We start from the raw sequence: 13,862 nt of genomic DNA, 5'->3' as shown, positions 1-13,862 counted from the left end.
GCAGCCTTGTGAATGTTGACCTGTTTAAAGGTCTTACTCACGTTGGCTACGGAGAGCGTGATCACACAGTCGTCCGGAACAGCTGATGCGCTCATGCATTCCACAGTGTTGCTTGCCTCAAAGCGAGCATAGTAGTGATTTAGCTTGTCTGGTAGGCTCGTGTCTCTGGGCAGCTCGCGGCTGTTCTTCCCTTTGTAATCCTTAATAGTTTGCAAGGCCTGCCACATAAGATGAGCGTCGGAGCCGGTGTAGTGTGATTCAATCTTAGCCCTGTATTGGTGCTTTGCCTGTTTGATGGTTCGTCGGAGGGCATAGCAGGATTTCTTATAAGCTTCCTGGTTAGAGTCCCGCACCTTGAAAGCGGCAGCTCTACCCTTTAGCTCAGTGCGAATGTTGCCTGTAATCCATGGCTTCTAGTTGGGCTATGTATGTACGATCACCGTGGGGACGACGTCCTCGATGCACTTATTGATATAGCCAGTGCCTGATGTGGTGTGCTTGTTGGCCACAAAATCAACATTTTCCAATGGCCATCTCAGTCTTCGGACTTGAAACCCATTGAAAACGTATGGTTTGAATTGAAGAGGGCAGTACATAAGCGCAGATTAATGATATCGGGGATCTGGAAGGATTCTGTATGGAAGATTTGTTGAAGATGTGTTTCCAAATTTCAGAAAAAGGCTCAATGCAATTAACCTCGCAAATTGCGATATTGACAGGTAATTTGACAACTAACTTTTTTAGAATAAAATGATTACTTGTTAAACAAATGATCTTTCTCTCAGCAATTCTATTAGCATAAAATAATATAATTTCCTTTTTTTGTGCATACAATATAGCTTAGTATTTGAATTATGTATTTTATAGTAATATTTGCTAATCTTTATGAAGTGTGTCAATAATTTCAAACCCCTCTGGAAGTTGGAGAATTTTGCAAACACCTGAAAAATATTTTTTCTGAAATTTAGAACCATAATCATTATGCGACAATTCAATAAAATAATATGCCTGTTTTTCTGCATAGGTTATCTAAGCATACCTCTTTACCTGTTCAATTGTCATTTTAAATAACGATTCACATTGATTCTTAAATAACTTTTATGCCTTAGGATTTTAGTACAATTGGCACACTGTTGCATAATATCATAACCCAATAATTAAAGCAATTTCTGTCAATTGTGTATTGACTTTCGTCATTTGAGTTTTGAAATTAACAATCCTAAGGTCGGTCAATCTTTGCATGCATACCTCTGTCTATGAATTTCACTGTGGAAAATGTCTATGAATTCGTAGACGGTTATTTTGAATTAACTGTCTATGAATTTAAAAGTTGAGTAATTAATTTAACATCTGAAAAATAGAAATAAACTGTACAAACCTGAGGGGACATGTGCCTTTGTAACCCCTATGGACATGATGCCACTACTGGCAGTGCAGTCAAAGATCTATGTGAAGCACGCAACCCTCCTTCTGAAGCTCTAGTTGCACTCCTACCTGATTTCCCTGTAGTTTACTCCAGGAATCCATTACCAACACATAACTGGGAATACACTCCTAACCCTCCTCTCCCGCTCCTGTGACCCCCCCTCTCCTCTCCTCCACCCTCCTCCCCCTCCCAGTAATTACAGCTGGTTAATTAAACAAGGAGCAGGGGAGAGAAGGACACTGACACTGCTCTTGAAGAAAAATTAGAGTCCATATTTAGAGAGGACTGGAGGTGTTGGTGGTACATGTAAATGGTGTGTGACTGTATGTAGAGTACAGGGTGTGTGAATGTACAGATGTAAGACCTTAATTTGACCTATATTGTCACAGCAAAATAATCCTGCAGCAACAGGATTTCAACATTTAGTCCAAAATGTTGCTTGACCGGTGGTTAGGCTATTAGCTGGCTAAAAGTAGGCTACATAAAAAGTGCAATACTGTTAATATAACCATGTGTTAGTGTGGGTTTTCAGTGAATCAAGAAGCTCATCTACATTTCCTGCAGTGCAGGAAAATTCCCAGCAACAAAAGAGTGATCAAATTATGATCCTACATCTACAGTATACGTGAAAGATAGCAAGATGAAGTTAAGTGAAGGTACAATAGACTGGTCCCACACTCCTCTTAAAGCGCAATTTTTTGGACAATTCTAACTGCCATTTTGTGACGGAACTCTTCCCACACAGGAGCCAAGTTATTTTTTTGTTTTTTTATTTTAACAATTTTAACAGGGAAGACATATTTTCCAAATGTGCCCTGTATATACAACGTAAATGCACACATTATACACAATATATACAGTACCAGTCAAAAGCTTAGACACACCTACTCATTCAAGGGTTTTTCTTAATTTTTTACTATTTTCTAAATTGTAGAATAACAGTGAAGACATCAAATCTAACTTCTAGTTTGAATACATAATTCTAAAAACTTTTGGCTGGTACTGTATATATTGTGTATAATGTGTGTATTTACGTTGTATATACAGGGCACATTTGAAAAAGAGACCTAGGTCTCAATACTTTTGAATGGTACTGTACATGTTCATGAGAGTCTCACCTTTGTCATATTCGTGTGTAGCCCAAATGGTTCGGACACAACAGACAGAATTTGGAGATTGGCTGTAACGACTTCAGACAAGTCTCCTGACACTTGTGGGGAAAACACCATCCTATTCGCCAGAGTCTTATCTTTCCATAGAGGGGTCATAGTAGTTTGTAGGCCGTCGGTTTGGACAATTATTTGTGAAGACCAGTTTTCGGGATGTCTCATGGTCTGACAAACATAGGAGGATGCGGTGGATTGAGACTCATCCAATGCAAAATAAAAAACTTGTTGGAAAGGTGGCATCCTATGACGGTGCAATGTTGAAGGTCACTGACCTCTTTGGTAAGGCCATTCTACTGCCAATGTTCCCTATGGAGATTGCATGGCTGTGTGCTCAATTTTATACACCTGTCAGCAACGGGTGTGGCTGAGATAGCCGACTCCACTCATTTGAAGGGGTGTCTACATACTTTTGAATATAGAGTGTATCTCTAGCTTAAACTGAGATTTTTATGAGGATTTTTTTATAACGCTAATAATTAATTTAATTTCTAAATGGAATCGAACTCAAGGGGTTAAATAAAAATGTGGGTTACTGAGCCAACAATGATGGGTGCTGCACACTTAAAACGTCTTAGGGATAGGCCCCTTTTTTTTTACATTTCCTGCCTGAATGACGTGCCCAAGTAAACTGCCTGTAGCTCAGGACCTGAAGCCAGGATATGCATATAATTGGTACCATTGGAAAGGAAACACTTTGAAGTTTGTAAAAATGTTAAAATAATGTCTGAGAATATAACACAATAGATATGGTAGGAGAAAATCCCCCCCCCCAAAAAAACACTTTTTTTGAGAGAGAGACCATCCTCTTAGAAATGCAAGAGAAAGGTCATATTGTAAATTAGCTCCCTGGATGTAATTCCTATGGCTTCCACAGGATGTCAAGAGTCTATGTTCAAGGTTTCAGGCTTGTAACTTCAAAAATGAATAAGAAATAACAGTTTTAGGAGAAGGACACAGTCTTGGAAATTCGTGTTTGTGTGTGCCATGAAGAAATTACGCACCTGCTAAAATCGGTTTCCTATTGAACATACTTCTTTTCTAAAGAAATATTATAGTTTTATTACATTTTAGGGTATCTGAGGAGTAGATAGAAACGCATTTTGACTTGTTGAAACAAAGTTTGGGGGTAGATTTTCGGATTCCTTTCTCTGCAAGTTGAATGAGTGGATTACTCAAATCGATGGCGCCAACTAAACAGACCTTTTGGGATATAAAGAAGGATTTTATCTAACAAAACGACACTACATGTTATAGCTGAGACCCTTTGGATGACAAATCAGAGTAGGATTTTCCAAAAGTAAGTGAATATTTAATCGCTATATGTGAATGTATGAAACCTTTGCAGGTGGAAATATATCTTGATGTGGGGCGCCGTCCTCAAACAATCGCATGGCATGTTTTTGCTGTAATAGCTACTGTAAATCGGACAGTGCAGTTAGATGAATAAGAATTTAAGCTTTCAGCCGATATAAGACACATATATGTACCTAAATGTTTAAAATCCATAATAGTTATGATTATTTAGTTGAATTACGCTCCCTCCAGTTTCACCGGAAGACGTTCCGCTAGCGGGACACATCTATTAACCTCTCTAGGGTAGGTGGCACCAAATCGTCCCACCTACGTAACAGCCAGTGGAATCCTGTGGCGCGTTATTCAAATACCTTAGAAATGCTATTACTTCAATTTCTCAAACATATGACTATTTTTCACCATTTTAAAGACAAGACTCTCGTTAATCTAACCACACTGTCCGATTTCAAAAAGGCTTTACAACGAAAGCAAAACATTAGATTATGTCAGCAGAGTACCCAGCCAGAAATAATCAGACCACCATTTTTCAAGCTAGCATATAATGTCACATAAACCCAAACCACAGCTAAATGCAGCACTAACCTTTGATGATCTTCATCAGATGACAACCCTAGGACATTATGTTATACAATGCATGCATGTTTTGTTCAATCAAGTTCATATTTATATAAAAAAACAGCTTTTTTACATTAGCATGTGACGTTCAGAACTAGCATACCCCCCGCAAACCTCCGGCGAATTTACTAAATTACTCACGATAAACGTTCACAAAAAACATAACAATTATTTTAAGAATTATAGATACAGAACTCCTCTATGCACTTCTACTTCAATAACAAATGTAGGTTTGGTCCAAAATAATCCATAGTTATGTTCCATCAGCGACGCTTTGTTCGTGCGTTCTAGACACTATCCGAATGGTAAATAAGGGTCGTGCGCATGGCGCATTTCGTGACAAAACTTCAAAGCATGTCAACCGCTGTTTATGCCATTTTTCTCGTAAAAAAGCGATAATATTCCGACCGGGAATCTGCAATTAGGTAAACAGCCGAAAGAAAATAAAACACGGGGTCGACTCGGGCACGAGCATGAAGCCCTTTGTCCTCTGATAGACCACTTAGCAAAAGCGCTCGTGTGTTTCAGCCAGGGCTTTGAATTACGTCATTCAGCTTTTTCCCGGGCTCTGAGGGCCCATGGAAGCCGTAGGAAGTGTCACGTAACAGCAGAGATCCTTTGTAATGGATAGAGAGAATCAAGAAGGGAAAGAAGTGGTCAGACAGGGTACTTCCTGAACAGAATCTTCTCATGTTTTGGCCTGCCAAATGAGTTCTGTTATACTCACAAACACCATTCAAACAGTTTTAGAAACTTTGGAGTGTTTTCTATCCAAAGCTAATAATTATATGCATATTCTAGTTTCTGGGCAGGAGTAATAATAAGATTAAATCGGGTACGTTTTTTATCCAGCCGTGAAAATACTGCCCCCTATCCATAACAGGTTAAATTGGGTACGTTTTTCATCTGGCCGTGAAAATACTGCCCCCTAGCCCAGACAGGATAAGGCGCAGTTGCGCGGGACGATGGAGACAGGTGTGCGCGATAATCAGCAGCCTGATGACCTAGAGGCCGGAGAGGGCGTATACGTGACATTATGCAATGTTATCCTCAACACACATGAGCATATTTCAACACACATGACATGTTTCTGTGTTTAAGTGCATTTCCCTGTGCTCTGCCTGGTCAGTGAACCTGCATGTCTTGAGTGAACTGAGCTGAACACAGCTGTCTGTCTCATGTGTCATTTTGCTTGTCACAGACTCTCCCTATAGTATCCGTCTGACTGGCGCGTGCTTACTGTAGGTGTGTATGTGTGCGTGTGAGTAAATGCGCGTGTGTGGATGTGTGTGGAGTGGCATTACAGTAAGACCATTCTAATATGGAGCTGAAAGCTGAATGAGTTGACTGAATAGAGAGGCATGGTGCACTTCTGCAGAAGTTTCTGTCTCTGTGTAACTTCACAAACACACAACCAACACTTACACACAACCTGGTTGGGCCATCAGCTGAACACTCAGAAACCCCAAAGGGAAGAATAAGTAATAACTAAAGTGTGACAGGGCAGAAATACTGTACATCACAATAAGATGAGGAGAGACAGAGAAAAAAATGGGGGGAAAGGGAGGAGAGGACTCCTCACACTTGACATCACACTTTCTGTAATCTGTGAATGGAGGGAGAGAGTAGGAGGGAGTGACAGTGAAAGAGAGGGATGATGGAAGGCGAGGGAGAGAGAGGGACCTGCAGCATGGATGTGTTTTCTCATGGTGGGACATCCTGAGTGGCGCAGCGGTCTAAGGCACTTAATCTCATTGCTAGAGGCGTCACTACAGACTTGCTTATTTAAATAAAGGTTAAATAAATACAAATAAATAAAAACATAATTGTTCCACTATCCATACCAAAACCACTGCCTGCAGGCGCTAAGAATGCTATTTCATAATGGTCCAGTGGACTAGCTCTGTGAACTATGAATTAACCTTAACAGTGTAACAACTTGTGTGTTTCGTTCTGTTTAAAGGTGTTCCAGACTAACAGCTGTGTGTCTAAGGTCTGTTACTGCAGACGTCCCTTCTACTTGGCCCTGAGCTCTACTGTTGAGGCTGAAACTTATGTTTTGTTGCTTTAGAGAGGAGAAGATGGGGCTGGGTGTCCCCTGGGGTGAGTTAGGCTGTCTGACTACATCTCATCATCCCTCCAATGAGATAATGGAAAGCTGATTAAAATTCTGAAGCATTCTGTTTCTTACATTTTGGGTCAGATCCTATGAAATATGAAATAATTAAATTATATAAAAATTATATGAAATAGTTTTACAATAAAATGTGACAATGTAAGACTTAAAATAATGACAATCAAACAGATCCAATCAGTACGAACTGTAGTCCATCTGAAATAATGGATGACCTTATGTCATAGTTTGATAGTCACCATATGTAATGTTAGCTCATTATGCAGGGATTATACAACGAGTGGGTCTAATCCTGAATGCTGATTGGTTAAAAGTGCATTCCATCCGGTGTCTATTCCACAAGTTACCACCGGCTAAATCTATGACGTTAAAATGCCTATTTACTCTGCTCCATCTGACTGTGCAATCCACTGCTCATCAGCCCAGACAGGCAATTTATAAACTTGATTTATACTATCAAAAGCATGTTGACATTATCTCACATTTCTTTTAGACTAACATTTAGTTTTCAACAGTGGATATTTGTATAAACCTTGCTGTCTGTCTCTCCTACATTTGCAACAATGTTGAATGTGTCAGGAGTCAGGATGAGACAGACAGGCAGCTTTTCTCATCCTGTCGAAATCATGAATAACATAGTTCTTTGCATATAGCCATAAAAATGATCAATAGAAAACAAGTAGAAGACATCGAAGTGCAGCTAGTTTGCTGTCTTTCCAGCTTCATTTTGAGGTGATTGTGCTAGTTGTGTTGTTGGATCGATCCTCTGAACAACAGTGTTGTGACGAGAAAGCACATTTTCTGTGACAGGCGAAACTGTGCATCATTACCTCATTGTTATGGATATATCCAAATAAATGTCACTAAAAAACAGACTAAACAAAAGCAAATGTTCAATGAAACATGGTGAAGCCCAAAATTGCCCTCGCTAGAAGCCTGTGTCTCAGACATAAGGAAGTGGATTGCTGCAAACTTTGTACTCTTAAAATCGGACAAAACAGAGATGCTTGTTCTAGGTCCCAAGAAACAAAGAGATCTTCTGTTGAATCTGACAATTAATCCGGATGGTTGTACAGTCGTCTCAAATAAAACTGTGAAGGACCTCGGCGTTACTCTGGACCCTGATCTCTCTTTTGAAGAACATATCAAGACTGTTTCAAGGACAGCTTTTTTCCATCTAAGTAACATTGCAAAAATCAGAAACTTTCTGTCCAAAAACGACGCAGAAAAATTTATCCATGCCTTTGTTACTTCTAGGTTGGACTACTGCAATGCTCTACTTTCCGGCTACCCGGATAAAGCACTAAATAAACTTCAGTTAGTGCTAAATACGGCTGCTAGAATCCTGACTAGAACCCAAAAATTTGATCATATTACTCCAGTGCTAGCCTCCCTACACTGGCTTCCTGTTAAGGCAAGGGCTGATTTGAAGGTTTTACTGTTAACCTACAAAGCATTACATGGGCTTGCTCCTACCTATTTTTCCGATTTGGTCCTGCCGTACATACCTACACGTACGCTACGGTCACAAGACGCGGGCCTCCTAATTGTTCCTAGAATTTCTAAGCAAACAGCTGGAGGCAGGGCTTTCTCCTATAGAGCTCCATTTTTATGGAATAGTCTGCCTACCCATGTGAGAGACGCAGACTCAGTCTCAACCTTTAAGTCTTTACTGAAGACACATCTCTTCAGTAGGTCCTATGATTAAGTGTAGTCTGGCCCAGGGGTGTGAAGGTGAACGGAAAGGCTGGAGCAATGAACCGCCCTTGCTGTCTCTGTCTGGCCGGTTTCCCCTCTTTCCACTGGGATTCTCTGCCTCTACCCCTATTACGGGGGCTGAGTCACTGGCTTACTGGTGTTCTTCCATGCCGTCCCTGGGAAGGGTGCGTCACTTGAGTGGGTTGAGTCACTGACGTGGTCTTCCTGTCTGGGTTGGCGCCCCCCCTTGGGCGGAGAACTTTGAGGGCTATACTCAGCCTTGTCCCGGGATGGTATGTTGGTGGTTGGAGATATCCCTCCAGTGGTGTGGAGGCTGTGCTTTGGCAAAGTGGGTGCGGTTATATCCTACCTGTTTTGCCCTGTCCGGGGGTTTCATTGGATGGGGCCACAGTGTCTCCTGACCCTTCCTGTCTCAGCCTCCAGTATTTATGCTGCAGTAGTTTATGTGTCGGGGGGCTAGGGTCAGTCTGTCACATCTGCAGTATTTCTCTCATCTTTTCTGGTGTCCTGTGTGAATTTAAATATGCTCTCTCTAATTCTCTCTTTTTCTTTCTTTCTCTCTCTCGGAGGACCTGAGCCCTAGGACCATGCCTCAGGACTACCTGGCTTGATGACTCCTTGCTGTCCCCAGTTCACCTGGCCGTGCTGCTGCTCCAGTTCCAACTGTTCTGCCTGCAGCTATGGAAACCTGACCTGTTCACCGGACGTGCTACCTGTCCCAGACCTGTTGTCCCAGACCTGCTGGAACCCTGACCTATTCACCGGATGTGCTACCTGTCCCAGACCTGCTGTTTTCAACTCTCTAGAGACAGCAGGAGCGGTAGAGATACTCTCAAAGATCGGCTATGAAAAAGCCAACTGACACTTACTCTTGTGTTACTGACTTATTGCACCCTCGACAACTACTATGATTATTATTATTTGACAATGCTGGTCATTTATGAACATTTGAACATCTAGGCCATGTGCTGTTATAATCTCCACCCGGCACAGCCAGAAGAGGACTGGCCACCCCTCATAGCCTGGTTCCTCTCTAGGTTTCTTCCTAGGTTTTGGCCTTTCTAGGGAGTTTTTCCTAGCCACCGTGCTTCTACACCGGCATTGCTTGCTGTTTGGGGTTTTAGGCTGGGTTTCTGTACAGTACTTTGAGATATCAGCTGATGTAAGAAGGGCTATATAAATACATTTGATTTGATTTGATTTACTTTGCTGTTATTCTGGCTTCACTTTTTGATGTGACTGTAAGTTAGCCATAGTTGGCTAGCTAAGGAAGTAAGGGATAAGAACGTTGCCAGCCAGTATAGCAATGGAACAATTAGAACGACTGGGTTGTGTCCGTAGATACAGAACAAAAAGACTGAAAGACTGGATAGCGTCTCTGGCAACCGAACCAATAGAACGAATGACCAGCCGGCTTGGGTAGCAACCCTAGATTTGTGTCGGGACTATATTTTATGGAAGGATTAATTTGTATGAATAAATTAATCAAAATAACGTTTTTAATGAAAATATGTAAATCATTATTTGAATATGTTGGTAACCCGTTGTATAAAAGTGATAATGTCCTCGAAGAAGGTATTTGGAGGATATATTTGCACGGTTTGCCATTCCTCGACTTTGTCTCGGGCCTAACAACACCCGTGCCAATATATCCTCCAAACACCGGCTTCGAGGGCATTATCACTTAATTAGATCCCCAATTCTGTGTTCAAAATACAACAGGCCTCTGTCAAATGCTATGGCAACCTGATGACATTCATTAGGAGCACATCACACATAAGCACACACACACAAACATCTGTCTGTGAACACCACCTCACTTCCTCAGTGGAAAGATCAGCCAAATGTCACTCTGCGGGCTGGGAGGAACATGCCTTTATATTATTATGGCCACTCTTTAGTCTCTCTAGTGTGTGTGTGTGCTTGTGTTCATGCGTGTGCATGCTTGCGTGTGTGCCGAAGTCCAGTCCAGGGATACTATATGAATTTGACTTCGAGAACAGTCTTTGTTGATAAGGGATCATTCATTATTTGTCTGCTTTTTGTTTTATTGCAATCAACCTCCAGTGGTTGCTATTGTTAGATGGTGAACTCAGAATCTGTACAGATTTCCGATGGCTCAACACAAGAACTGAGAAGGATGCTTATCCCTTACCAAATCAAACCGATGCACTGGCGTCATTGGGCGGAAACTGTCTTTTCAGCACAATGGATCTGACGTCGGGATTTTACAATATTTCTCAGAAAGAAGAACTATTACTCCCACTTTATCCAGTTTTTTTTAAAATTCGCCAAGCCACTGTACTGTTTAATAGCGGGACAGAAAAACAAACATAAAGACAAAAACGGCAAGACTCAGAGTGGGGTGTGTCGGAGGCTGACACCTGAAGATTGGACGATGGAGTGTCAACTAGCCTGTGTTGAGTTAAAAGCAGCTGTGATAAACACCATAGTTTTAGCTCACCCAGACTTTAGTAAACCCTTCATACTTTCAACTGATGCTTCACTCAACGGCATATGCACTATTCTGAGCCAGATCCCAGAGGGCGAGAGTAAAAGTAAACCCAGTGTTTAAATCCCTCAATAAATCCCAAGCAAGATATCCAGCCCATTGTCTAGAGTGTTCTTGTGTTGAAATGGGCTGTATGTGAAATGTTTTGCCCAGTTTACTGTCCTGACAGATCATAACCCACTCACCCACATACTGACAAAGCCTAAACTTAATCCCTGCGAGCAGAGGTGGGTGGTGAAGCTAGCCACGTATGACTTTGACCTGAAATACATACCTGGGCCACAGAACATACCCGGCAACTTATTTAGCCATGTACCATTCATCAGAGATGGGGAAGTCAACATGTCACAGCAGAGAATGTACAAGAGATGCTCCGGCTGTCTGTGATTTGCCAGGTTCAAAGTGGTTATGTGAAGAGAAGGCACTCCTGGAGAACAGTGGACATGCAAAAAAAAATGTTTTAATCATTGGGATAAGTTGGAAGACTGTAGAGAGGATGCACCCTGGAGGTCGGTGAAAAAGTTATCTTAGCCAATAAGGAAGAACGAGGCAAATGGAAATTGGCAGATGTGTGGAAATCTACCGTCTGTGTCATCAGCTGGAGCAATCCAGATCTGCACATCTACAGAGTAGTCAAGCCTTCCACAGACAAGAGCAAGGTTGTACTATGCAACTTCTTACTTCTTGTGAACGTTCTTCCGATTGGAGAGGCTAAAGAGGATACAACTGTCCCCTCCATCCTTTTAGAGGAGAGTTTCCCAGATGCCAGAACTATGAGACCAAACCCACTTCCAGATGTGGATGAGGACATTGATGACCAGAGAAGTCCAACAGTATGCAATGAGGCTATGGACGCCTCCAGTTCCTCATCGATAGAACAAGAAATTAATGGAGGGAGCCGAGTCCACGGGAGATGCTGAAAGTGAGCAGGAACTTCAAAGAAGTTACTAATCACATGGAGCATTCTGAATGTCTGAGCAAGCGTGACAATGAACCAGGAGACCCTTTCCACTCTGAGGATGATAGCTTGCAACCCTTGGCTGATGAGATAGAAATGCCCTCCCAGAGTAGTATAGGGGTCAGTGACATTGCCCAAGTGATCAAGTTCAAACAAGCATATGACCCACTCAAAATAGTACCAGGGTCAGTGTAGTTGGCCCATTTGAGCAGGCCCGAAGCAGCAGACTGTATCCCCCTAACGATATAGTCAATTCACAAAGCGCTAAGAATCCTTTAGGGGAGGGTAGTGTGACAAGAGACTCATTAAAGCCATGAAAATGCTTGTTAGAGAACCTGACATGTCAGAGGCCATAGCAACACCCTTACTGTAGATTTCCTTTTAAGAGTCATGGATATCAGTGATACTGAGTATTAAGTAGGCTACTTGTATTCAGTGTTGAGTGCATGAAACAGTTCAGGTTAAGGCAAGAAAGAGTAATCATGTGTAAAAGGCACATTATTACTTTGAACATTGTTTTGTACAGTCCTATGTACAGACCATGTCTAAGGTTTACTCTTCAGGAATTTCTTTAACAAGTTTAAAGTGCCCGCCCTAGTAATGCGTCTTTAAGGTTTGTAAGGGTTGATTGAATTCTGAGGGGGTGAGTGTGACAGAGTAAACCATCAACCTCACTAGTGCTGCGCACAGTGTAATATTTCACTCGTGCAGTGTTATATAAAAGAACACCACCGTTCACGGAGTAGTGAGTGAAACCATTGTAGCAAGATCAAGGGTGTGGGGTTTCCAAGTTCAACAAGTTCAATAACAAAACAGGCACCAGTAGCACAAATAGAATGCAAAGGGGAAGTGGGGGGAAGGGGGCAGGAAGTCCATATAAGGTCCATATAAGGTCCATAAAAGTCCATATAAGTTGGGGCAGGAAGTCCATATAAGGCTTGGGGGTGGAGCCAGCTACCTGCTAGATATCTCTCCTCAATTACCACTCCCCTCACCTCTTCCTGCCAGCTGCCACACCATTCACTTCAGAAAAGGGTGTGATATTAATAAGCTTCCCTTTCATTATGTGTTGTCAAATTCATAAAAATATGATCTGCCATTGTAGTAAGGCTGTCAATATGAGATGTCTTTATACTTTCCTTGAAAAAACAACTAGTGGGTTTTGAGTGTCGCCCCTATTTTTTGACAGTTGGTTTGCATGCTCATCAGTCCGAGAAAGACATTCTGAGAGCAGTGAATGTGTGGCTGTGACTGTCCTGTCAATGCCTGACATCACTGTTCAATATCTTATACTGCATATAAAAGCCAGTCTACCTGAAGTGTGTGAAGTTAGATACACAAGCATAGCAATCCCATAGGTCAGTGTAGTTGTGACTGTGACCTGATCGTGAGCTGTATCTCAGAGAACTGGAGTTACAAACACTGGCTCTGCAACTTAGCATTCCTTTTAGGCTATTTACAGAAAAATAAGTCCTGGATGCTTTGCTAGCAATAGACAAGAAGAAATCCACTGAGGCTGACAAATTGGATCCTGGTCTGCAAACTTCTTCAGGATCGGTGTCCCTTCCACGGGACGGTTGAGCTAATGTAGGCTAATGCGATTAGCATGAGGTGTAAGTAACAAGAACATTTCCCAGGACATAGACATATCTGATATTGGCAGAAAGCTTACATTCGTCTTTATCTAACTGCACTGTTCAATTTACAGTAGCTATTACAGTGAAATAATACCATGCTATTGTTTGAGGAGATGCACAGTTATGAACTTGAAAATGTATTAATAAACCAATTAGGCACATTTCGGCAGTCTTGATACAACATTTTGAACAGAAATATAATGGTTCATTGGATCAGTCTAAAACTTTGCACATACACTGGTGCCATCTAGTGGCCAAAATCTAATTTGCGCCTGGGCTGGCATAATACATTATGGCCTTTCTCTTGTATTTCACAGATGATGGTACAAAAAAAAAAAAAAAAACGCATGTTTTTTTTCTTTATAATATCTTTTACCA

Source organism: Salmo trutta, chromosome 17, assembly GCF_901001165.1.
Source record: "Salmo trutta chromosome 17, fSalTru1.1, whole genome shotgun sequence".
NCBI lineage: Eukaryota > Metazoa > Chordata > Actinopteri > Salmoniformes > Salmonidae > Salmo > Salmo trutta.
The sequence above is the reverse complement of the archived record's forward strand: the minus strand, read 5'-3'. Positions refer to the sequence as shown.